Source organism: Rhinatrema bivittatum, chromosome 2 (genome assembly GCF_901001135.1).
Source record: "Rhinatrema bivittatum chromosome 2, aRhiBiv1.1, whole genome shotgun sequence".
NCBI lineage: Eukaryota > Metazoa > Chordata > Amphibia > Gymnophiona > Rhinatrematidae > Rhinatrema > Rhinatrema bivittatum.
Genome location: NC_042616.1, coordinates 626,970,194 through 626,996,734, shown reverse-complemented (window position 1 = coordinate 626,996,734; position 26,541 = coordinate 626,970,194). Strand labels below are relative to the sequence as shown.

General features: G+C 44.1%; 1 protein-coding gene and 1 long non-coding RNA gene across 2 annotated transcripts in view; one reads left to right on the top strand and one right to left on the bottom strand.

Annotated features, from left to right (window-relative positions):
• The window catches only part of SNTG1 (syntrophin gamma 1), a 2,212,578-nt gene extending 2,187,158 nt beyond the window's left edge, over positions 1–25,420 (bottom strand). Inside the window, exon 1 of the mRNA XM_029591258.1 lies at positions 24,749–25,420. The gene's annotated coding sequence lies outside the window, so the exon portion shown is untranslated. The remainder of the gene's footprint in view (positions 1–24,748) is intronic.
• On the top strand, positions 1,589–26,541 carry LOC115085350. The gene is made up of 4 exons (XR_003854811.1): positions 1,589–1,656; positions 23,947–24,024; positions 25,570–25,685; positions 26,056–26,541. It is a non-coding gene; the product is annotated as an uncharacterized LOC115085350 (long non-coding RNA).

Sequence of the window (26,541 nt, the reverse complement as noted above, 5' to 3'; positions counted from 1 at the left end):
GGCCTCTAAGGACACAAAGAAAGAAGGCAAGGCAAGAAAGCTGCTAAGGCCACAGTGAAATTGGGCACGGCAAGAAAGTCACTAAGACCACAAGGAAACAATGCAAGGAAAGATTGGTTAAAACATAGGTGATTTGATGATGTGTAGGGAAAGGCAGGGTTATGTAGCACAAGGCTTGCTGTGTCATACAGCCTTCAAGGCAGTGGCTTAAGAGTCTCTGAGAGTGGTCCAGTGAGGAACCCTGTTGATGGAGGGAGGGGGAGGGCTGCTTAGCAGCCATATTTGTGACACTAGTGGTTCCAAGACTGGGGTTCCAAGCCTTTAGGATCATGGACAATTGCCTTGGGGGGGGGGGGGGGTCCAAGACTGACCTTCCAAGATATTCAGAGGAACCAGGGAAGAGGTTTCATGGAATAGGGGCATTAGTCCCATACTCTTCATCCGTCTGAAAGAACAGTGTTTTGGAGAAAGTGGATATTTCTTGAAGGAGAATCAGAGGAAGAAGGGCCTACAGAGTTTTTTTTCTTAAAGAAAGCATCAGCACAGGAGTTTCTGAAGCATATCAGGAGGAGTTTCTAGTTTCCTACTGGAAAGGAATCTGCACCTAACTTGGAGGTACCATTCAGGGAAGTGCTCAAGGAGGTTCTTTTGTCAAGAGTACCTACTGCTGGGGAATGCAAATTTCCTAATGACTGTATCCGCAATTTTCTTTTGGATACCTTTTTTCCTATTGAAATGTGCTATTTCAAGGTGTACCCTCTGTGGAATTTCATCTGCAATTAAGTACTCATCAAATGGATTTGCTGATGAACAGTAATTAACTGTGTGCAGAACCCCACTCAGGGGTGGCAATCTGGATCTGACACTCCTCAGGGAGCCTCTGAGCCCTTTTAGCCAGCGGGAAAGGGGTGATGTGCTGTACACATACACTTCTGCTTGTTTGGTTTGTCCTAACAAATTTCAAATCAGAGATTTGTACCTGTCGGAAACAAAATCTTTGCATCTTTAAATAAGACTATGCCTCCTTTTTTAAATCTCTTCTCCTGTACCCACTCTTCAGCTGATTTCCCCATGCTCAGGCTTTACATGTGTTTATGATCTCAATGAGATGTGCCAAGACTCAATCTGGTTTTAAGAGCAATTTTCAAACTGTGCACTGTGGGACAAGGTCAACAGGTACTTTTTACAGACTATAAGTACCGGTGGACATCTGCACCTCTTTTTCTGAGGGCACTTTTTTCAATGGCAAATAGCATATATAGATTTGAAAATGCAGTCTACGCTTGTGACTTACTTCCTTTAAGCTTTTATTTCCCCTCAACAATAAAAAAAAATTAGATCAAAAGGAGCCTATTAATCATTTTTTGAATTATTTAAAAATGCACTTTCTGGTACCACTACAGAAAGACATTGCAAAATAATTTCAGTGATTAATATGTATTTGATAAATGTATCTGTTTTTGCTGGCTGTCCCTGAACTGACAGATGCCTACAGTATTTCAGGGCAAGATGAAGTGTTGCCTATTATTCCTTGAATAAAAAGAGCTAGCCTGAGGATTTCTTTTTTTTTTTTCAGAAAGAAAAGGGCGAAGAAATTTAGACTAGAAGAATAGAGGAAAGAGCTGACAAGAAGATTCATGCATCACCTTGACCTGAGTAATAAATTTCTATTTAATGTATAGAAGCTTTTCCATTTATTAACATCCTGGAGCTGAAGTTGTGTTTGTTTTCACGGAAAACAGATAAGATTCTGATCTCCATAATGCTGTTTCCCTGATTTGGACTAAAAAGCATATCAAATAGTATATGTTGATATGGGTAAATGTCAAATTAACCATTAGCAACATAAGATTTATTTGAATAGACCTCAAACTATTTAATCAAAACAAAATTTGTATGATTTCTCCAGTCATCTTAGATAAGTTTAGCATTCCATCCTTTATGTGTAAAATTCTCTGTTTTATTTATATCTTTATTAAATTTTTAACATGACATTCAAAAGAATATTGATTTAAGAAATCAAAAGACCATACCAAGTATAAAATCAAAAAGAAAAAATCTAATACATATTCAAACCACATGTCAGGGAGAGATAACAGAGATATGCTTATACAGCAAGAAAAGGAATCTCTAGCATCTAGTCTAAAACGGCTCGACCGGGTTTTACTTTACAGCATTTGCACCAACAGCAGCAGTCTTATTTTGTAGGAAATTTTCTGAGTAGGATCAAACAATATAGCTGATTCCTTGGCATTTAATATGACATTTGCAAGGAAATTGTAATAAAAAGTTTGCACCCAGAGCCAAAATCTCTAGGTTTTTAAAGCAAAAAACAATCTCTTATGAGCTTGTGTCTTTTTTACTATATCCAGGAATAATGCAAGCTTATGTCCAAGAAAAGCAGAATCTTAAAAATGAAAAAATAAAAGTCAAAGGCCACTGTTTATCATATTCACGAGCAAAAACTACTCGAAGAGTAGCTCTATCTTTAATAACTGAAATAGATTCCTCCAGAAATTATGTTAAATCAAAAAAGTATATGTAGGCTTATGTATAACATCTTCACAGGTATGTAGGGTATTTATTACCTTTAGCTTCCGGGAGAAAGTAAGCTTTGGCAATCTCTGAAATAGCCACTTTAGAGATGTTTAGAAAATCTAAATAAAATCTTCCAATCATCTCCATGGAAGGAACCAATAAACATCAAGAAAAATGTAAGAATCTCAAATTAAATCACTAAGGGATAGATTTTAAAATATACGCCCACGCATCTATGAGCTCGCAGTTCACGGGGCGTGCACATGGACGCACCGATTTTATAATCCGCGCACTCGTGTGCGGGCGGCACAAGCGGGGAAGGGGGTGAATTTTTGCAAATTTTGTGCAGTAACACAGTGGGGCCTTCCCCAGTTCCCTTCCAGTCCATTCCAATCTCAGGAGATTTTGCAAAAAGCAGGGGGCAGATTGCTAGTTACTGAAATGTGCTCTAATATGCTTGAAACTGTTTCTTGGATAAAGGATAATCAAGTCTTAGGCAGGAAGATTGAAATCATGGTTAATCATTCTATAGGACGGATTTTAAAAGCATATATATATATATATATAAATTGCCTCTTACGCACGTGGTCAGGCCGGCGCACGCTGCACGCATTTTAAAAAGGGCCCGGCCACGCGCGTAAGTGGCAATATACGCACAAGTGCTAATAAGCGGACTGGGAGGGAAATTCCCTAACCCCCTGCCTAACCTTCCTTCCCCTTCCCCTTTCCTCTCCACCCCCTAAACCTAACCTTCTTTTCAACATTTTTTTAAAATGTTCTTTCTTACTGCTCCTCAGGAGCAGAAGTAAGTTACCGGCGCGCGCTTCCCCAGGACAGCAGCTAATGGCCACTGTCCCAGCTGGCCTCCGTCCCTCCCCCACCCACCCCTTTTTTAGGGCCTGGCACATGTGCGCATGTCGTCACTTACGCGGGTGGCCGGGCCCCTTTTATAATGCGCGCAGCGTGCGCCAGGCCTGGCCACGCGCATAAGTGGCAATTTTTACATGCGCCAGGCTTTTAAAATACGTCCTATAGAATGATTAACCATGATTTCAGTCTTCCTGCCTAAGAGTTGATTATCCTTTAACAAAGAAACAGTTTCACGCATATCAGAGCACATTTCAGTTACTAGCAACCTGTCCCCCGCTTGCTGCAAAATCTTCTGAGAATGCTAAAGCAGAATCAATTCTAGAAGAAAAAGCAAATTCCAAATTGGTAGCTGCTGTCCACAGTGAATTCAACATTATTATAGGAGGTTTGGCCACTAAATGAGTAATAGATTTCATTGCACCTCCTGCTAACTGAGACCTCCCATTTGGAGAAGAAACAAGAGTACCTGTGTTTTCCACAATTTCTGCCCCAGGTATTAGAACGGATAATTTAAACCCCTGCAGAGGTCCAGGCCTAAAGAAATTGAGGCCTGTTGTTGAACAGAACCAGAGTTCCCAGAAGCTCCAAGTTCAATATGTCCCAACGTTTAGCTAGTGAAATTAAAGGACTAAGGTTGGATGGGTTAGCTGAGGGGTAGAGTGAGAAATTGCCTTTTCTCTTCTTTCCCATAGCAGCTGAAGGACCTACGAAATGAGAAGAAACAGAGGTCATCCTAAACCGGGCTAAGCCGGCAGCTGCATGCCACTGCACACCGCAATTTTCTCAGCTGGGACGCAGGTGGTGATGTTAATCGGCTGCGCCTCAGCCAGCAGGGCTCCTGGATGTTAGGGATAGCCAGGCAGGAGAAACTCCTCTTCCCCATATTCCCTGTTTTAAAGACTTAAATGTATCTTTAATAGGTGACAGCATGAACAGACATGGATTTATTTTACAATGACATCTTCTGAATTTATCCCATCTTAATTTGTGCACTGCACTACTACTAACCTACTACTAGCACAGACACTTGCAGGCTGACTGGCTTTATACAGTCCCCAATCCAAATTTGCTTCTGCCCTTCTTTTCCCACCTTCTGTATTTTCCTCAACATCTACAATATATAGAAGGCAGTAGTAAATGGAAGCCAGAGGCCACAACTTTATAGCTTAAAATTACCAATAACTATTCATTACTGATCAAATACACAAGCAGCATGATCCTTGTCCTTTCTTCCAAGTTCAGCCATTCATTTAAATGGTCCATTTTACTACTCTTTATACAATAAAACCTTCACTAAAAAATGCCTAGCATGCAAGTTAGCAAAAATTTAACATGCACTTTAAAATGCCATTTAATAAGAAACAAGATTTAGCATTGGAACAATAAATAATGTCCTTCATATGTATTCACATTCTTTCATGCATGAAAACCAAAATGCATTCAATAAATAGCATGACTACGGTACAAACTGATAGGAAGTTAAATAGCGTGATCATGCAAAAATAAGGAGGCTCAGTTCTGTTTTCCTTTTTACTCTTCCTGCTTGCTTCCAAAGAAAATGCAAGTGATAGGAGAAGTGGGAAAGCTTTTATAATCTGGAAAAGAACACAGAGCTCCAAGAAAGCAAAAAACAGAGATGGATGACTATTTACAACCATCTAGTCTCTGTTTCAGTAAGGTTGTCAAAGAGTGGTATCAGTGTGCCTGGTTGGGGAAAAAGGTGAGTAGGAAGAAGGTAACTGGCGCCATCTTGTGCTCCTACCATGTGACAAGGGCCGACCAATGGCACCAGTAGCCCCTGTGACATAGTAAGGGCAAAGACTATCGGCGCCATTTTGAATACTGACAGCTGACGGCCCGAGTGCAGGAGATCGCTCCAGGACTGCCGCTGGACCACCAGGGACTTTTGGCAAGTCTTGGGGGTGACTGCCCCCAAGGGGGGGCTGCCCCCAAGACTGCCCCCAAGACTTGCCAAAAGTCCCTGGTGGTCCAGCGACGGTCCTGGAGCGATCTCCTGAACTCGGGCCGTCGGCTGCCGGTATTCAAAATGGCGCCGATAGCCTTTGCCCTTACTATGTCACAGGGGCGACCAATGGCACCAGTAGCCCCTGTGACATAGTGAGGGTAAAGGCTATCGGCGCCATTTTGAATACCGGCAGCCGACGGCCCGAGTGCAGGAGATCATGCCAGGACCCCCGCTGGACCACCAGGGACTTTTGATGTCTTGGGGGGGGGGGGTCAGGAGGGTGGGGGGTTGTAGTTAATTACATTTAAAGGGTTGGGATGGGGTTCTTTTGGGAAACTAATACATACGTAACTAATGAACGGATCGGGGTCCCCCGAGAATGGATGCAACGGATTTGTCACCCCACGAATATGAATACCGAATGGGATGAATCTGTCCCTGCTGCACATCCCTACAAAATGGTAAGCCCCTCCTCCTCTTTTTCAGATTTGCATCACACCATACATTATGGTGCTATCGCATGCGTTAAAGGCATTTTCGCATGCGTTAACGGTGCTTTTCGCATGTGATAAGCCCTTAATGCTTGCGAAAATGCCTTTTAGCATTTTTATAAATGACCCTATATGTGAGCAAATTAAGCCATATGCTTCCAGCTCAGTTTTTGAGTGTGGCCTGTCTGTGCCAGTCACCATCTCCTAAGAGCCAGCCCCCATCAGTGACTTGTGAGCAGAATGACTCTTGATTTCCTGCCCTTCCTTCCACCCAGTACACAAGGATCTTGGAGATGGGGAGGGGCCACCAGATAGCACTATGGCCATATTAATTTGCCTCCTCCCCAGCATGGGCAGTTACTATTCTTCTAATCACTACAAAACAAATTTAAGATGGAAGGCTGAGAGAAAGTAGGCATGAAAAATACCCAGACTATAAACAATGTAATCAAACTTCTTTAGCTAACATCCATTTTTTTGCTGTTATCTATTATTAGTTATCACATTCTATACTATATAAATGTACTTCATAAAAATACAGTCTTTGAATTTCAATAGTTCTGACGTCCTTTCATGTGTTTCTCTAATCTGAAAAATCTGACTTCAAGCACTAAAAATGTAAAGTTCCCATAATATTGCATATCCAAATTGTACTTCTCTTTTTCTGATTTACTCAGAAATTTCTGGACATCTATTTCTCAGAATAAACATTCATCTTCTCAAATGTTCATCTCAGGGAATAAGAGTGCTGTCCAAGAGTGCTAACTTATTATCAAGGATCTTTTCCATTGTTTTCTTAAGGTTTAACTTTATATTCATCAATCACAAAAAAATCATACAAATGTAAATTAATACAAACAAGATTAGAAATTTGCTCCATGACATTTTTTTCCCTAGAACCAACAAATATACAAACAACTAGAATAAAAGAGAGTCAGTACTGTTACAAGAAAGTGTCATAAGAGAGAGGTATGGGTCCTTCCATTGTAAACTTAAGAAGAGAAAAGAGAAGGAGTGCAGCACGAAAAAAAATGATGTAAACTAAAAAGAGATCATCCTTATGTGTTCATCATCAGTTGATACTGCTGTTATTATTTGTGATAATTGTGTGTGGATCCTTGGGCCGGTGGTAGATGACCACGCCCCTGGGGGAAGATCCCGAGAGGGACCATCGGGCAGGCTCAGAGTTGGGAGACAGACACACACTAGATCTTTTATTAAACTGTAAGTGAACCACCAGAGGTGGCAGTAGTGAGCTGAAAGAGCCCGGCTGGGCTGTAGTCCCTCAGGCACTGGAACAGCGATCCCAGGATGGCTGAGCTGTAGAGAAACTGAATATAGTGAGTAGGCAGAGTATGCACAGTTCAGGAACAGAACCTGGATGGTAACACTCACACAATAGTCTCTTGAGGCAGCCCAGAGGCTGGAATGGAGTAGGCCCTCGAGGAGTGAGTACTTGGTTCCAGGGAAAGCTCTGAGAGAGAGATGGTAACTCACTGGTGTTGTAGGCAGTGGTGACTTCATGGCAGAAGTAGTATTCAGTAGCAGGTCCAGGAACGTGGGCCTTCGAGGAGTGAGTACTGGTTCCAGACTGCGACCTGAAAAGCAAAAGAGAGAGCGAGGCCCCCGAGGAGTGGGTACCCCTGGTAATGTCCGAGGAGGCAGAGTAGCAAGGTATGCAGAGAGCGAATCCCATCCGCAGCGATACCTGGAGGAAGCCCTTGCTAACTCAAATAGCTAGCAAAAATGAAGACCTTAAGTATCCAATGAGGATGATGTCACCTCAGGGGGACGCCCCTGAGGTTCGCGCCACAGCTGATAGTTGAGTCGGGGCTGCGCCACGCGCACGCCCTTAGGCCTCAGGAGAACATGGCGGAAGGCAGCATCTAGCCAGTCCGGGAAACCCGGAGGAGGTCGGCAAGATGACGCCGCGGCAGCCAAACTTCCATCAACCAAAGAGGGAGTTGCAAAGGAGATAAGGTGGGCGGAGTGGAGAAGTTGGGCAGCAACGGTCGCAACAACTGCTCTGGTAAGGATGCATAATACAGTGACCAGATCTGGGAAAACATTGCATGATATTTGAAGGCCTTTAGAAGGACAGGGTGATACTTCATGTCATCCAAATCTGCTGTTCTCACAGACCAGTCCAAAAAGGATGCGGCATAGTCTTTCAACCAATTAAATAATATACATTTCTTTGCAATCAAAAAGTCTTTGGCTAGAAATAATCTATGAAATTTACCAACTAAGGGGTTCATTTATCAAAGTGCTATATGGTGTTTTTGCATGCGAAAAGCACCTTTAACACATGTGAAAACACCATAACGCATGGTGCGATGCAAATTAGGAAAAGGGGAGGAGTTTGGGATTTCTGGCCAAGTGGACTGGCTTTGCAAAGCCATATCACACAGCTTTAACTACAACTTTTTCATTTGTGTTAAGCCATACGATATGGCTTTAATTGAACTTTGTGATGTTTTTGCAAATAGTGTTTTTGGTATTTTAAGGAGAGGGAGGGAGGGAGGGAGGGAGAGAGAGAGAGAGAGAGAGAGAGAGAGAGACTAGCTATAAGGCCCTAATACTGGGTAGGTGTTTATACCTCTATAGGTGGCCCACCTAGTTACCCAAGGTGAGGTTTGGGTATTAGTGTGGGGGTTTGGGCCACTTTGACATGCAGAGTGCAACTTACGAACAGAACAGTGCTCTCTTGTGAAGATTTGATGATCTTTGAAGTGAGGAAACTCACCCAATGATGAGATTTGATGCAATGTTCTCTCAACCTAGCTCGATGGACTTTCTACCTGGGTAACATCAAGCTAGGTTGAGAGAACATTGCACAAATCTCATCTTTGGGTGAGTTTCCTCACTCCAAAGATCATCAAATCTTCACAAGAGACCACTGTTCTGTTCGTACGTCTCACTCTGCATGTCAAAGTGGCCCCTAACCCCTACACTAATACCTAAACCTCACCTCGAGTAACTAGATGGACCTCCTATAGAGGTATGTTTTTAACATAAAACACACCCCTTTTCCTATCACATGTGATATTTAGTGCATTTTGATAAATCCAGGCCTAAGATATTGAGGCTTAAAACATTTAAGATACACATTTCAGGAAATAATTTAATTATTTTCTCCATCACAACTCCTAGATGATGTGTAATAGCTTTCGAGAACATCTGTGTCTTAAGGCAATCCCATAAACAGTGGATAAAGATCCCTTTCTCCTTACATTTTAAACCAATATCCAATGTAGAACATCCAGTTTCTTTAGCTCTCAGTGTAACAACTACTATTCTATGCAAGATACAAAACTGTATTTCATGAAGATCTGCATTATTAGCTATCTGTACACTTGAAAGAGAAGAAGACATAACTTTATGTTAAAGGGCAAGATTACAATCTTTGCTCCTTACCTCTGTCAGAGTTAACATAATATCTGTAAATATTAAAAACAGAAATAGCACCCTTATCAAACATATATAAAAAGGCAGTGAACTAAGGAGAAATGGAAGGGAGATTCTCTGTTCAAAGAAGCCATTACTGTAATGACAGAGGTCAGATATATAAAATAGTCTCTTTTAGCAAAAATGCTTTCTTTTAGACAATAATCAAAAGATTGTAAGGGAATCGAGGGTGAAATCATAAAATCCCCCAGAGTAGAAAATCCCCTTTTCACCAACAAAGTATACATAGAATAAATGTGTGCAAGTGGGAAAGAAGGAATGCCCACCATCGGCAAGAAAAGGGAAACTGCAAAAGACAAAGAGAATTACTTCCAAAGAAATTGCCAAGCTTTCCTCACAGAGGCGATCAACATGTATGAAGAAACTTCTGGACAGAGTTATGCAGCATCGGCATGGAGAATATACTGCAAGCTCATCAATTGTTAGATCCACGTATTCCTGAGAATCCAACAATCAATCCCCCAGGAATCACAAAAAAAACAAGATATATTATAAAGCCAAAAATGTGGAAAAATTACCCCCCCCCCTTTGACAGGCAGGATTAATCTGGAAATAGACAATCTAGGCTTCCTTCCCTTCCATACCAATTTAGAACATAAGTGACTAATAAAGGCAGTGTCTATCACCTTAAGAACAATAGGCAACATTAGAAGTATATACGGCATATAACAATTTAGAAAGAGAACCATTTTAATGAGCGCCGTTCTACTCATTAGGGATAGGGGAAAATGCCTCTAAAACTCCAAATTATGATCAAAATACTTAATAACTGGAGGAATAATAGGATTATACATTGTAGCTGTGATTTAGCAATTTGGACCCTCAAATTGCTTCCCCAGCCAATTTTAATGGAAGGTTCCCCCAACTGTTTGCCAAGTGACCTTAAACATCACGAGCCTCAGATTTTTCCAAATTTAGCTTAAAGCCTGAAAATTCACCATAGGCTCTCAAGATGTCCAAGGCCACTGGAAGAGAAGAGGCGGCTTTGGATAGCAGTAAAAGAATTATCATCAGCAAAATGAAATGATTTACTAAAGTGATTCTCTAGTGGGATACCATTCTCAATTTTAAGCACAAATGGCTCTAATGTTAACATAAAAAGAAGAGGTGAAAGAGGGCATCCCCGACCTGTATCCTCCTGATCCAACAAAAATCCAGAAGACAAACAGCTATTTCCAGCCACTCGAATGGTTGGGTTAGCATACAAACCTTGGACAGGATCCAAGACTATACTCTGAAAGCCCATTGCTTGCAAAGTTAAAAACAGACAAGATTAAGGAATTGTGGTCAAATGCCTTTGCAGGGTCTAAACCAATTTACAGGGGATCAGCCACCTTTGATGAGGAGCTGCACAGTGCACACTACTCTCCAGAGCCCCTATCAATCTGCATAGATTAACTCAGGAGGACGCTTCATGTTCTTATGGAAAAAATCATAGATACATTAGATCTTTCTCAACATATATTTTACAGTGATTGCACCATATCTTTCTAGAAGACCGATGTGCTAACCTGCTGTATTTTCATGTCTGTGAAAGTTTGCTAAGCATGAAAATGAGCTTGATACTTGCAGCTTATTTGCATCCATAGCAAACTTTTTGCAAGACATGTTTTGGACTTTGCCTCAGCTGGGAACTTCACCCATTCCCTGCCATGGCAAAGCTTGATTGTGGCACCAATCTTGGGGCCAGCCTAGACAAAAAGGGGCTACACAGCCCAGTGTGAGTCCCCACTCCCATCCCTGCAGACCAACTCCCTAGTTGTCGTGAGGAAGCAGCACCAAAGCGTGGCCCATAAATGTTACAAAAATGAGCCCCTTGACAAGCTCCACCCCTGTAAGCCCAACCTTCCTGGGAAAAATAGGCTGAAACCCCAGCGTGGGTTTCCTCACTAGCCCACGCTCCCCACCCCAAACTTTACCCCATGGTCGTGGATAGGGATGTGAATCGGGCTTCGGACGATTGAAAATATCGTACAATATTTTCAAAATCATCAGAAATCGGGGGTTCCCCCAAAACGATAGGAAAACCCCACAAAATTGTTTGTGGGGGTTCTCTTAACATTTTGGGGGAGGGTGGGAAAAATGGCACACAAAAATAATCCCTAAACCCACCCCGACCCTTTAAAACTAATCCCTTAGCTTCCCCCACCCTCCCAACCCCCCAAAAAACTTTTTACAGGTACCATCTTTAAAAATGGTGCAGATTATCCAGTGCTCCTACCATGTGACAGGGGCCAGCCAATGGCACGGATACCCTGTCACATGATAAGGGCAAAGGCCATTGGTGCCATTTTTATTAGTGGCAGCCGACGGCCCGAGAGCGGGAGATCGCTCCCGGGACCCCTACTGGACCACCAGGTACCTGTAAAAAGTTTTTTGGGGGGTCAGGATGGTGGAGGAAGCTAAGGGATTCATTTTAAAGAGTCGGGGTGGGTTTTTTGTTTATCGGCTTGGGCGCAGCCGATAAACAAAACCACGATCGGGCCGGACGAAAAAAAAACCACGATGTGAATCGGAACCGGAATCAGAACCGATTCCGGTTCCGATTCACATCTCTAGTCGTGGAATTCCTCTGGGGCAGGCGTGACCTCCACTCACACCTGCACCACAAGTGCCATTTTAGTTTTGTTTTTTAATTTGATTGATTTTCTTTCACACAGACATCCCGAGCAGGTTAAGAAAACTAATCATTTGCTACATATAAGCCTGTGTGCTCCTTTGCCCTGCAGTGTGGGAGGTAGTGAGGGGCCCCATAGGTGTTTTGGCACTTTTTGCTACAGAGGGAGGAGCTTACAGGAGCAGGGTTTGCCAATGGACTCCTTTTCATAATATTTACAGGTTACATCGAGTTGGGGAGGGAGGTTGCTACTTCGCTGCAGATCATCATTAGGGGTTAGTGCACAGTAGTTTGATAGTTTCTTTAGTTTCATTTGGTTGGGAGGCCTTGTGGAACCCTTAACAGCATGCCCAGTGCACATGAAGCTCAGCTTCTGAGGTGCAGTTATCTCTTTTTTGTGAAAATGAGCCTGAAAAGTCTTTTTTGCATGCATGTTTTCGCCAAATTTTCCATTACTGAGATGCTATGCATGAGTTTACATTGCAGCCGCTCATTAATGTTCAAGTTACAGAAACTGTCGCAGAATGTGTGTGAAAGTTTGCTACTGCAAATGAGAATTTGTGATGTCACTAAACAAAAGTGGGTTTCATATGTAAAAACATGCAAATGCTGAAATATTGGCAGTTTGGCACATGAAGCCCACTTTTGCACAGTAACTTCGCACTTTAGTACATCAGCCTCCAAATACTAACAATATCATATCCTTTATCAAATGCTATGGAACACTCACATTAAGATCTCTTCTTTATTGCAAGAAAATCTCTGAATATTTTCCAATCTCACTGTGCTAAATTCCTATGCATTTCTGACTTCAGATCTGTAAAAAAGAAAGAAAACCCCACCACACTGAAGCCTCCATCATTTTTTTTTCTTTTAAGCACAAGCAGCTAACCTCTGGCAGTGCTGGCAGAGTCTTTCTGGAAAAGTATGACACAAGCAGTTTTGTCCCCTAAAATATTCCAGTCTAGAGAGTGACTGCATCTTCTTATGACTGCTGTATTCCAGTAACAATCAATTAAAGATGAATCCAATGTATTAACAGCTCTCAAATTAGTACTAGTAGAAATGTTGTTTGTTATTTACTGCAGCTCCAATAAAATGCATTCCCATTAAGGGGAATGCATTGGCACTTGTCCAGTTTGCTGGTAGTCTGCATTACTTCACAGTGTGCTCTGATCCGCAGCCTTTTACTCATGCATGAAGGGATTCCTCAAAGAAAAGAGAACAGCAGTGATCACCTGCCAGTTTTCCAAGCACATTTCTCAACATATTCCTTCTCCCATAGAATTTGTTCAGAAAAACAGGAAAAGCAGACTAATTTATAATCCCAATCACGGCTGGATGTTGTCTAGATATGAATTACAGAATTGCAATGCAATGGGCAGCATGCTTTTAGCAGTAAAGTTGAGCAAACAGAAAGGTATCAATAACAATTTCCTGGTTTGATAAAAGGAGACATTCCATTAGCTATTCTAATTAGCACTATCATTAATATTGTATTGCCAAAACCAAACACTAGCCACAGGAAATGAAAAAAATTATGTTTAAAAAATTATCCAAAGGTAAACATAATAAGTGACATTGAATCAAATTAAATATTTCAGTATTTATTTTTAACTTGAAGTTTAATCTTCCCTGCTTGGCCAGGATACAAATATTGTTGTTTATGCAAAGGGATAGGCTAGAGGGTATTAACTCCCCCGATTTTGTTCAGGTTCTCACTCTCAATCAAATGGCCAGGGGGATCACTCTCAGCTCACGACTCAGACCTCTTAATTTCATTTTAGCCAAAATGTCTGAGAATATTAAGTCAAAATGCAAACATAAACAGAAGGCAAGCTGTGTGATTCCATCACTGAAGTATTAAATGCAAAGTAGTTTGGAAAGCATTCATTTATGAAATCGCCTACAGTGCATGAGTTAAGGCACTAGCACTAGTGCTGCACTACAAAAGCACTGTTCAAACAGGTTTTGATCTCATTTCACTGCAGATCAGCTTGCCTGCTTTCATTAATTGAAAGGTAAACCAGGCAATAAGTAGTAGTGTGTAGCTGGGATTATTTAATGCATTTGCTCCCTCATGGCCATTTGTGGGGAAAATCCCTGGTCGTCAATATACATTAAAAGGTCTCATAGAGCGTCTAAACAAATTATGCATGTTGTTCAATTCTATGGCATGAGCTGCTTAATTTTTTTAATTAAGTGTAGGCGCTTCATCCCCTTTGTCAATAAGTAAATAAATAATTAATGGAAAATACTCTTTCATTCCAAGTGTTACTGGAATAATTCTGTTTTAACTCTGAATACATTGTATGCATTCCTAGCTCACACTTAGAGCATACCAATTGCCAGCAATAACTCAATATAAATTCATAGTATAGGGATAAGATATTAAATGTTTGGTTTCTTTAATCTGAGAGTTTTATGTGGTCTGATAGATCTTCTGGATAATCCTGACTTCTGTGCAGTAGTTCATCAATAATACTATCTACGATTGACTATTACAATTCCATATATTTTGGACTTCCAGTTGCGACACAAAAACCATAGCAGCTCTTTCTAAACTCAGCCTCACAACTAATCTCAGGGAGTAGCCATAGACATCATATCTCCCCAGCATTGATTGACTTACACTGGCTTTCCATTGAGCAGCACATACAATATAAAATCAGTATGACAGCCTTCAAGCTTAATCAACTCCTGCGGCTCCGCCTAGTTTAATGCATCATTACGCATTTATCACCCCACATATGCGTTAAGATCCTCGCAGAGAGGTTTGTTAGACATACCATCAATATGGCAGGCACCCCTAATGGAAACAAGAGACTGTGCCTTCTCTATAACTGCCCCCACAATATAGAACTCGTTACCCGAGACCTTGCATTTACTGGATTGCAATAAGACCTTTAAAGCTGTGTTGAAAATGTACCTTTTTAAACAGGTCTATTTTTTTATTTTAAATAGCGTACATGCTCAGAGTTCTCAGATGACATGGATATCTGCCTTTTCTGTCTTAGTTGATGATTTTTGTAGCTATTATATATAGATGTGTTTTATATGTATAATTTATTGTATATCACGTAGGGTATCAAGCATAAGTGATTAATACATTTTAATAAAGATAAATATAAATGTGTTCTATAATAATTAAATTATGCTTAAAGTTGCAGATGAAGAAACAATATCTGGTAGTAGTCAGACAAATAGTTATGGAGTGCCACAAGAGGAAAATGTTTCATAAGTATTGAGAAGTTATAGCATCCCCTGGTGCTCTTCCTCCTGGTACTCCCACTCCCCACTAAATACAAGACTTATCTAGAAACAGAATAATAAATCCTTAACTTCCCAGTATAAGTAAGTGCTCATGCCTTATATTGTCATGACACACAGTGTAAAAGTTGAGCACCTTCTCAGTAAATATTAAAGTCCCCATGCCCCAGCCTTGGGATGACAATGCCCATTCAAATTGATCATGCTTTTAGTGCAATGCCAGTCCTTGGCTATAAATCTGTGCAACTGCTTTTACCCTATGATCTCTTGTTAAAGCCTGATGCTTAGCAAGGTCACTGTGAAAGACTGTAGTTTTCAGACTCTTAAGGAAGGTTAGAAAAATCGATAAAAAGCAAACTTGATTAAACATGACTTTTGAGCTTGCCAAAACTCTGCTGGCACCCAGCTCTTTATTCTAAAAATCCAGAGATAGAGACACTGGAGAGACAGACTGAGAGAGGAGGGGGTTGTAGAGCAGCTGCACTGAAGGGTGAACTGGAGATCTCAGTCTTTTGCCATCTGACGTTTGTTCGGAGCCGGGAATCTTTGGCTGAGTTTCTTGTACAGAGGATTACGTTCCCCACCATGTAACTGAAGGGTGATTTACAGTATGCCCTGCACTCAATTGAAACCAGTCTCCATTCAACTTTAGCCAGTTTTCTGAGAAATTGTTGAAATACCTTTAAGTTTTAAAGTATTCTTGACGGCTTCACATCTACCGCGATGCATATATCCTCATACATTCACTGTAACCCTAAATCCCATGAATAAATTTACCACCTCATAGTCACATTTGCATATGTGAAGAACAAACATATACATATAATGTACTCTATGTGTATATGCAGTATTATTTATTCTGTTGCTGATGCATAGGTTGTAAATCCTCCCTCCCTGTGCGCGCAAGTTGTGGGCCACCCTCACATGCGTGCGCGGATTTTAAAATCCAGCTCGCATGTGCGCATGGACATCAGATTTTATAACATGTGCGAACTGGCATGCCGGTGATTTACTTCAGCGCTGTTCATGCAAGTCATGAAAGGGCCCATGAAAAGGGTGTGTTTATAATGGACTTCCTTAGAGCTTGAGCAGATTACTGTAGTAAGAAGTATTTCACACTCTGGCATTCAGTCTTTGCAGAAAGACAAACTCCAAGAGCAGAAGCATAATGAGGGTCTCCGGAACCCAGGGGCCAATGCATTTGTGCCACCTTCCCCACAATCCCCTTTCCCCTCTCCATCCTTTCTGTGGAAATGCTCAAAGTCACAGAAATTCACACAAATACAAACCCCAGGAAAGAAATGAACTGACAAACTGTTGTGAACAGCCTACAGGACGAAGTCTTCCCTGCGATCATGGTGGCGGGGATCCCTTGCACTAACAGGATGAAGGCTGACTTCACTCTAGAAGTCCCCGGTTGGTCACCCTGCAGGGGTCCACATAAAAAAAAAAAGGTTCACACCCTTCAGCTGAATAACAAAACATGGAAAATCAAACTCAGCTATGAGTGCCCCAAAAGTTGGATGGGAGGACTGAAATTTGAAAAGAAAAGCTTGGAGAAAAGGTAATGGGGAGGGATCCTCTTGAAATAAGTGAGAAAAGAAACCCACCAAGTTCAGCCTCTCTAAGGGGCCGATGCAAAAATGTTGCGTTTAAAGCGGGCGCTGAGTGTTCAGCGTCCGCTTTCCTAATGCGCCCCCAGGTATCTCTCCTGGGGGTGCGATGCAATATTTAAATTAGGGCTTGCACTGTCAAGGAGGCGCTAGGGGCATCAAGGAGGCGCTAGGGGCGATTGCGTGCCCCTAGCGCCTCCTTGATAGCGTCCACCGGAGAGAGGTCCACCGGAGAGAGGTCAGGTTTGGAGAATGGATGCTGAATTTATCTGCGTCCATTTTCCTAACCCGTGCATGTGCCAGGGGTTCAGGAAACAGATTCTTGTCAACTGAGCATCCGCTTCCTGCACCCGACTGCCAGTGCTTTTTTAAAACTTTTTTTTTAAAGAGTTGTTCCTCTTACTTAATATCCCAATGTTATTAAGTAGGAGGCAGTACAGAAAAGCAGTACCGCTCAGCAATTAATGCCTGCTCCGGGTAGGCGTTAATTGCTGATCCCTAAAATGTGGGTTCTAGATGCACATTTTCTTTTTGCATTAGGAGTGAATAGCTAATAGCCTCATTCACAAGTGATTAGTGCTATTAGTTTCACTCCCTGTTGGACATGCCTTGTATAGGTTCTAATCCCCTTATTGCATAAGGGGATTAGTTAGCGCCTATACAACTTGCGTCCAACTACGGGTTATACAGTGTGCTCGCCTGAGCGCACTGTATTGCATTGGCCCCTAAGGGAGCACACAGACTAGTCACCGTTTGGCAAAACTAGATACTTCACAATAACTTTGTACCAGTAAATCACCTAACAGTACCAGGCAAGATGGATTGTCATTTTTCTAGTACAGGTCTCTGCCACTGAAAATAGAAGTAATGATTTTTTTTTTTTCAAAAATGCAAGAAATACTCAGTTTTCTACTGCATATTATTAATCTATTATGGATTAGACCATGGCCTGCACAATTCACAACCAATGAAATCATTTTGGGAGGATTCGGTTAGTACAAGACAAATCCTCCAGATGACCTCTACAAAGTAACATCAACAGAACCCCAAATGTGCCACACAGTCATAACTCCCAGGGGATAAAGCTTTGCTTGTATTAAGTCTTCCGCCCTAACTGCAGCCTTTCTCAGAAGGATTCAATGCTCTTCCCTGGCTCTCTTTGTAAACATTTTATTGAAAAAACATCTGAAGTACAAATGTCCTGCTGCTTTTATCCTATGGCAATGATCACACTCTGACCCCAAAACCGCAGGGCGCTGCTAATGCGGTGCTCACAGCCTTGCAGTACTTATTCTTTTTTTTTTAAATTTCTCCACCCCCAGTAACAGCTAAACAGCAGCTCCTGGTTGTTGCTCTGTAATTCAACAGCTCAGAGTCAAAAGGGAAGCCACATCTCTCCACAAAACAGGTATCCAAGTATATAAATTATAACCTCAGGGGAGGGAGAGAAAAATGAACAAGGGAATGGCTTCCCTAAGATGAGAGGCTGTACAGGTTAGGTCTGTTCCCATTGAAAATAAGACAGCTGACAGAGGGCACGACAGAAGTTTATAAAATCATGAGTGGGGGTGGAACAGGCATATCAAAAATGGTTATTTACCCTTTCAAATAATGCTAAAACAAGAGGACACGCCTTAAAACAAATAACCAAAACTATTTAAAACAGATTGTAGAAAGCACTTTTTCACTCAGCACAAAAATCAAGCTATGGAATCTGTTGCCAGAGGACATGGTCAAGACGAATAGCCTAGCGGGGTTTATAAGAGGTTTGAATAAGTCCCTGGAAGAAAAGTTCATTATTAGCCAGGAAGACTAAAGAAAACCATTGCTAACTCTGGGAGTAATAAGAAATAGATCGACTTGAGGGATCTGCCAGGTACTTGTGACCCAAACTGGCCACTGTTGGAGACTCTAGCATTAACTGCTGGGGCCCTGCACTACCACTCTCAAGCATTCGACCCTTCTCTATCTCTCATTTCTTTCACCATTAACCACCTCTCCCCGACATGTATTCCAGAGCATCTCCTCCCCCCCCCCCCCCTCACTCAGTCCTCAGCAGAGTCCTGAGGTCATAAAGAGGTGCAGATGTGTCTGCTCCAGCCCCTCCCAACCTCTTCCTACACTGCCTAGGAGGGGAGGAGCTGGAGGGAAAAAAAAAAACCCCTAAGAAGTCAGACTCTGTATCAGGTCGATACAGTAAAGTGTGCTCCGTCGGAGCGCACTGTCAGCCTGCTGTGGACGCGTGTTTTCCCTTACCCCTTATTCAGTAAGGGGAGGAAAACACGCGGCCCACCCGCGGCACCTAATAGCGCCCTCAACATGCAAATGCATGTTGATGGCCCTATTAGGTATGCGCGCGGGATCCAGTAAGTAAAATGTGCAGCCAAGCCGCACATTTTACTCTAAGAAATTAGCGCCGACCCAAAGGTCGGCGCTAATTTCTTCCGGCGCCAGGAAAGTGCACAGAAAAGCAGTAAAAACTGCTTTTCTGTGCACCCTCCGACTTAATATCATAGCGATATTAAGTCGGAGGTCCCCAAAAGTAAAAAAAAGTAAAAAAAAAAAAAAAAAAAAAATTTGAATTTGGCCCACGGCTGTCGGGCCGAAAACCGGACGCTCAATTTTGCCGGCGTCCGGTTTCCGAGGCCGTGGCTGTCAGCGGGCTCGAGAACCGACGCCGGCAAAATTGAGCGTCGGCTGTCAAACCCGCTGACAGCTGCCGCTCCAGGCCAAAAGGAGGCACTAGGGACGCGCTAGTGTCCCTAGCGCCTCCTTTCCCTCGTTTGCACCGCGTCGCCTAATTTGCATGCTGGAGCATACTGGATAGCTCGCACCGGCGAAGGGCTGGTGCGTGCGCCGGGAGAGCGGGCGTTCGTCCGCTCTCCCGCGGTTTTACAGTATCGGGCTGTAAATGTGATCCAACACAGAAGAAATAGCAATGGAAATACATGTTCTCCTATTCTGAGCAAAATGCAAAGATATGAGAGATACACATTTCACAAAAAAAAAAAAAGAAACGAAAATCAAAGACATGTCTCAAAAGCCTGAGCAAAATAAGCTCGTATAATCCTGGGGGAAACAGGAAAAAGAGCATCTACAGCCGCAAAATAATAGTGAACTGCCACTTGACCAGAACCAGAGACAACATGAATCAGCGCACTGTTAACCCGCAATTGGACGCGAGTTTTTGATGCGCTAGCTTTACCCCTTATTCAGTAAGGGGTAATAGTGCGTCGAAAATGCGCGTCCAACTCCCCCCCCCCCCCCCCGAACCTAATAGCGCCCGCAACATGCAAATGCATGTTGCGGGCGCTATTAGGTATTCCCGCGTGATTCAGAAAGCAAAATGTGCAGCCAAGCCACACATTTTACTTTCAGAAATTAGCACCTACCCAAAGGTAGGTGTTAATTTCTCCAGGCACCGGGAAAGTGCACAGAAAAGCAGTAAAAACTGCTTTTCTGTTCACGCTCCGACTTAATATCATGGCGATATTAAGTCGGAGGTCCTAAAAGTTAAAAAAAGAAAAAAAATTGAAATTGGCCCGTGGCTCGCGGGTTGAAAACCGGACGCTCAATTTTGCCGGCGTCCGGTTTCCGAAACCGTGGCTGTCAGCGGGTTTGAGAACCGTTGCCGGTAAAATTGAGCGTCGGCTGTCAAACCCGCTGTCGCCACTCCTGTCCAAAAAGAGGCACTAGGGATGCCCTAGTGACCCTAGTGCCTCTTTTCTCTGTGGGCCCTCATTTAAATACAGAATTGCACGCACAGGAGAGCGGGCATTTGCCCGCTCTCCCGCAAATTTTACTGTATCGGCCCGTCTGTCTCTCTCTCCACCCCCTGCTCAACACCAGTTTCCCCTGCTTTAGATCCTGGGCCACCCTCTCATTGCCCAACACTATTCACAGCATCCCACCTCCAACAGCCCTCAGCTGCAGCAGCTTCTCTTCATCTAAGCTCCCTGAAAAAGGAAAGCTACTTAGCCTGCAGGCATGTCCAGGCCAGCAGCAGCACATGTCTGGTGATTTCCCTTCTCCCTAGCAGCGGCTGCACTCTAGGGGAGGATTTGCTGGTTGGTTCCCCCTGCAGTCCTGCCTGATAGCTTGGGTTTGTTTTGTCTCCTGCTCCCTACTAAGCAAGCAGCACCAGCACTCGAGGAGACGGAGTGCGTGCACGAGTCATTATTTAAACAAGCTCTATGCATTTTCCCGCGCTCCTTTGCAGTTAGCTTTCCAAGCCTGCTCAGTGAGCGGCCTTCGCCACCACCTCCCGCCCTATGTCGGGGCCGATGCAATATGGTGCGCTGAGCCAAGCGCACTCTTAATGTGCAGTTGGACATGGGTAGAATAGGCGCTAATCAGTCCCCTAATGCAATAAGGGGATTAGCGCCTATTCAACGCGCATCTAACGTGGAGTGAAAGTAATAGCGCTCTTCACATGCAAATTCATGTGAATGAGGCTATTAGGCATTCACTCCTGATGCAAAAAGAAAAATGTGTGTCTCCGACACACATTTAACTGTCATCTATTAACGCCTGCCAAGAGCAGGCGTTAATAGATGTGCGCATCGAAAAAAGAAGAAAAAGAAAAGAAATAAAAGAAAAGAAATAAAAGAAAAAAAAATGACGATCAGGCCCATCACAAAAACCGACGCCGAGTTTAACGGTGTCGGTTTTCGTTACTGGCGGACAGCCACGAAAACCGATGCCGATAAACCCGGTGTCGGTTTTCATGACTAGGTCACTGAAAACCAATGCCGAGTTTATCAGCATTGGTTTTCGTGGCTGTCCGCCGCTAAGGAAAACCAACGCCGATAAACTCGGCGTTGGTTTTCGCTAAACCAATGCCGAGTTTATCGGCGTTGGTTTTCCTTAGCGGCGGACAGCCACGAAAACCAACGCCGATCAACTTGGCATTGGTTTTCAGCAAGCTAGTCACAAAAACCAACGCCAGGTTTATTGGCATCGGTTTTCATGACTGCCGTACGCCAGTCATGAAAACCGACGCCGATAAAACCGACACCGATAAACCCGGCATTGGTTTTCGTGACTAGTTCGCCATGCCCTGTCGTCCTATTGTCGGTCCTCATTCATGGGCACTTGGGCACACATAAAAAGATCACGTCTCCATTCTAAAAAAGCTCAGAAATTGGACTTTTTCATGGCATCTAATCCATATTGTTATCCTTGTTCAGATTATACACCTTCACCCGCCATCACGTATCCGACATGATGCCATTTGTAAATTTACTGTTGCCCGCTTTGGTACTTCAGCTGTTACTGCGGATGTACGGGCTACTCCAGCATGTTTTTTGCCATGTTTGTTATCACACAGGTTGGTGATTAGCAGGGAAAACAACGAAGAATGGACATTTTTAGTCAAAAACCAACGTCAGGTTTATCGGCGTCGGTTTCCCTTACTGCCATACGGCGGTCACGAAAACTGAAGTCGGGTTTATTGGCTTTGGTTTTCGTGACCGGCATATGGCAGTCACGAAAACTGCCTGGGTTCGCGTTAGCAAGGATGCGACCCTAGTGCATCCTTGCTAACGCAACCCCCTAATAAATATTGTGTGGTGCCCCCCTTTGGGGCACCATGCACGCGTTAAGAGAGCCGGCACTGACTGTTCGGCGCACGCTTTCTAGGCACCTTTATTGCATCGGCTCCTATGTCATTAGCCACAGATTAGGTAAGAAGGGGAGGGGTACTCAGCACCAACACTCCAGAGTTTCTTGATCCCTTCATGTATGTGCTGATCGGCCATCAGCACTCCCTTATGCACAGCGGCAAGGGCCCATGGCTCTCCCCCCTCGGTACCCCACTGTCCGAGAGTCCACAGCTGGCATAAAAAAAGCAGATATCAATCACGTGCTTACCTGCCTTGCAAGGACTGTATTAGACTACTTGACAGTCAGTTTTCAGAAATGTTGCACTCTGTGCACGGTGGATTCCCAGAGCATTCCCGATCCCATTCTCAGCATCTCTCTTACTTAGAGGAAATCCTTCGCACCACCCTGGGTCACTCGGCACCCATTCTGTCTCAAACCAGCAATTCCAGCCACAAAATAATTCCCTTCCTTAGGGTTCCAAAAGTTGCCGTCCAGATCTGTCTCCAAAGGGCAGCTGGCAGATAGACTGTGTGGACTTTTCTGTCCTCCCGGTAGGGCTGCAGAGGGGCTTGGGTGTTGCTGGTGGTGGAGGGAGAGGAGAGATCTGCTGCCCTGCTCCCCTTCTGCAGGCTCTCCCCCTAGAGCAGCAGCTGCGGCAGCACGGGGGCTCCTGCTGCGTCCTGGGGGCCGTGGCAAGCAAAGTAGCAGTAGCCTGGAGACTGCTGCCACCCAATCTCTGCTTTTCTCAGCACTAAATCTTCCTTGGATTGGTTCAGAGAAAGCTCCCTATCTGCTGAGGGGACTTCACCAGGCTCTGGAAGTCCCCTGTGTTACACCCCGAAATGCCCGACTTCTGCCTGCACCCAGGAGGAGGTTTCTGTGCCTCTAGCACCAGGCAGCTGCACTGCACACTCCCAAAGCAGCTACCTCCTCTCATTAGAGCTTTGCCTAAGCCCCAGCCTTCGCCTCTGTGTGTTAAATCGTGCACCAGTGAGGGAGACTGAACTGAACTTGCCAAAGAAAAATTCAGGCTTGGGTGAAAAGTAGCTTTCAATTTTTTTTTTCTTCCAGCCTGTTACCCAAGCCTTGGAAGTAAGAGAAAAAAAGGCTGAGAAAGAAATGAAATCAAGTCAACACACCTCGCAGTGAATTTACAGATCCTCAGAAAAAAAAACGGCCTCAACTTAATTTAGGGAACAGAGCACGCTTTGCCTAGCACTACAGTTGGCACTAGAGCATCAGATTCCAGTACAGGCACAGAAAATAAATTAGGTCCGATTACAAGTGTTCCAGCAGCCAGATGCTGTTAGCTTTAGAGGCTAAGTAAAAAAGACAAAACAAATCAGAGAGTCAAAGACAGGGGGAGGGTTTCGTCAGGAAGATCTCCTGTGGGTTAGCATTCTCCGGGAGGCTTCTGTGATAGCAATTTTGTTAATCCTCTTGCTCAATACATCGGGACGCTCCATTCAATTTATATGACAGTCAATTTTATTTATTTTTTTTTAACAGGACAAGTGCAGATGGGGGAAGAATACTGTCAAGGCTCTCCTCGCTGGATGGCCAGTGGAAAGAAGAGCCACCCAGCCGGTAGGTCGGTGGGGGGAGGGGAGGGGTCAGTTCTGTGGAATTCTTGCCCCTGTTCTAATTTCTCTCAGGATCGGCAAGGAGGTGACTCCTGCGGAGCAAAACGTTTCAGCTGCTATTTATGCAGAACACATGGGATCCTACTGGCAAAAAAGGAAATGTGCCTGACTTATTGCCACAGACAGAAGGGGGGAGGGGGAGCCTGGTGTGAAGGGAGCAGCAACCTTTCGTGTTAGGGCGCCTGCAGAGGAGCGGGGGCAAGTTCGTTGGGAAATCAATCAGTACCTGGGTCTAGCGCTGTGCCACAGCCACCGAGGGTCGTTGAAAGGGACCAGTGGATAAAGTGGGATAAGAATCCCTCCCCCCAAAACAAAACATATACACACATTTCTTCCTGACTTTATATTGATTGGTAGCAGGAAACCAAGGCTTTTGCTCTAAGATAGATAAAGGTTTTTAAGCTTCCCCTTTGATAGCATTTTCCTTTACAGTCACATAGCAGACGTTTCAGATTTTTAAAGTTTGACAAGTGGAGGAAAAGCCACCTAGAGGCGAAAGCAAAAGGATCTTCCAAACTGCAGTTTCTCATTGTTTACATTTCTGTGTGTGGGTTTTGGGGTTTTGTTTTGTTTTGGGGGGGCAGCGAGGAGAGTGTAGGGGATTTCAGATAAAGGACCGAGAGTTCACAGCTGGCATCAAGGATAACAGAAATCAATCCCGCACTTACCTGCCTTGCAAGGACTGTATTCGACTCACTTGACAGTCAGTTCTCAGAAATGTTGCACTCTCTCTGTGCACCGCGGACTCCCCAAAGCATCCCCGATCCTATTTTCAGCAGCTCGTTTATTTCGAGAGAATCCCTTCTCACCACCCGCTGCGATCTCTCTGCACTCCCGCTGTCCGAAACCGGCAATCCAAGCTCCCCAAATAAATAATTCCTTTCCCTGGTGTTTGGAAAGTCACCGTCCAGATCGATCTTTCGGGAGAGAGAGGAGTCGCAAGAGGGCAGCTGACTGCCTGACTTTCCCGTCCTCCCTGTGGAGCTGTTAGTGGGGTTTGGGGGTATTGCCAGTGGTGGAGGGGGAGGAGAGGTATGCTTTGCTGTCTAGCACCCCTTTCACGGGCTCTCCCCCCCTAGAGCAGCAGCTGCGAGAACAAGGGGGGCTCCTGCTGTGTCCCGGGGGCTGCAGCCGGCAAAGCAGCAATCCATGCCCGCGGGACTGCTGCCACCCGACCTCCACGCTTCTCGGCTCGAAATCCCCCTTTGGGCTGAGCAAGAGAAAGTGCCCGATCTGCTGCGCGGAAGCCCCCCCCCCGACTTCCCCCTGCCTCCGGGAGGTGGTGTCTCCGTGGCTCCGGTACCAGAACGGCAGCAGCTGCACCGCACACTCCCCGAGCAGCTTCCTCCGCTCGTTAGAGCTTCGCCGATGCTCTGCTCTGTCACATTTCGTGCACTAGTGGAGGGAGAATGAACTGGCTGAAAAAAAAAAATAAAAATTCAGGCTTAGGTGGGAATTAGGTTTGTTTTTTTATTTCTTTTCTTTTCAGCTGTCCAACGTCAAGGGCAACCTGTGCAGCTGCTAGGCTAGCCTGTTACAGAAGCCTTGGGAGTAAAAGGGAAAGGATGAGAAAGAAGTGAGATCAATACACCGACCACAGGAAACGTACGTACAGGTTCTCCGAAAACACAGCCTCAATTCAATCCGGGGAGCAGGGTGGGCATTCTCTCTATACCGAGCACTACAGTTAGTACCGAAATCTCAGATCTCATCACATTCCAGTTATTATTATAAGCACGGAAAAATAAAAACAGATCCCTTTACAATTGCACCGGCGGGCAGACTCTGTTAGCTTTAAAGGCTAAACGAAAAAGACAAAACCAATCAAAGAGTCAAAGACAGAGGAGGAAGATCTCCTGTGGGTAATATTCCCTGAGAGTCTTCTCTGACAGCAATTTTGTTAATCCTCTTGCTCAATATAGCGGGACGCTCCATTCAATTTATTTGACAGTCATTTTTTTTTTTTTTTTTACAGGACAATTACATAATATATGGGGGAAAGGATACTGGCATGGCTCTCCTCGATGGATGGCCAGCCTGCTGTGCCTTTCAAAGTGGAAAGAAGAGCCCACCCAGCCAGGAAGTCCGAGGGGCGGGGGACGGGGAGGGAGCTGCGTGGAGTCCCGTGGAATTCTCGCCTCTGTTCTGCCTTCTCCGAGCCACTGGCGATGTGATCAGGGTCTACGTGGAGGTGACACCTGCCTCCCTAGTCTCAAAAGAAATTTGCCCCCCACTAACTGCCACAGACAGAACCGGGAAGGGGGGAGACTGGCCTGAAGGGACCAGCAACCTTTTCTATTACTGCGCGTGCAAAAGAGCAGGGGCAAGTTAGATGGGAAATCCATCATTACAATTACTTGTCTTAGCACTGTCACTGCAACCGAGGTTCGTAGAAAAGGAACGAGTGGATAAAGCAGGGTAAGATAAGAAAAGAATGCCTCCCCCCAAAAAAAAATAAAAA